Below are 377 nucleotides of genomic sequence, written 5' to 3'. Positions count from 1 at the left end.
AATAATCTAAAGAGCTAAGCACTTGTATTTTGCTATACTCTATCCTTTACAATTCCTCTACACTTATGTATCACGAAATAACCACGAAGCCTTTTACATTTCCTACAATAATCATTCTATGTAGATTATAACTTATAGTTGCGCTACTTATTATAGTGATAAATCGATTTAACTTACAATAATTTTATAAATATTAACAGTAAAAAACTGAAGTCATAACACAATACTATATAACATAAAGGTAACAGAGTGGTTGCAAAAAAATTACTTTCACTTCTTCTATTTTTTCTGACTTCTGCACGGAGAAAATTTTTTTTTTAATTTACTCTGCAAATCATGTTAATTGTGGGACAATATAGTATCTGTCTCTTATACAC

General features: G+C 27.6%; 1 protein-coding gene across 1 annotated transcript in view; it reads left to right on the top strand.

Annotated features, from left to right (window-relative positions):
* LOC105455020 (2-acylglycerol O-acyltransferase 1-like) overlaps nucleotides 1-377 on the top strand; it is an 11,026-nt gene that overhangs the window by 5,914 nt on the left and 4,735 nt on the right. The window lies entirely within an intron of this gene.

Source organism: Wasmannia auropunctata, unplaced genomic scaffold, assembly GCF_000956235.1.
Source record: "Wasmannia auropunctata unplaced genomic scaffold, wasmannia.A_1.0 LD335963.1, whole genome shotgun sequence".
Lineage (NCBI taxonomy): Eukaryota > Metazoa > Arthropoda > Insecta > Hymenoptera > Formicidae > Wasmannia > Wasmannia auropunctata.
This window is presented reverse-complemented; position numbering and strand designations above follow the sequence as displayed.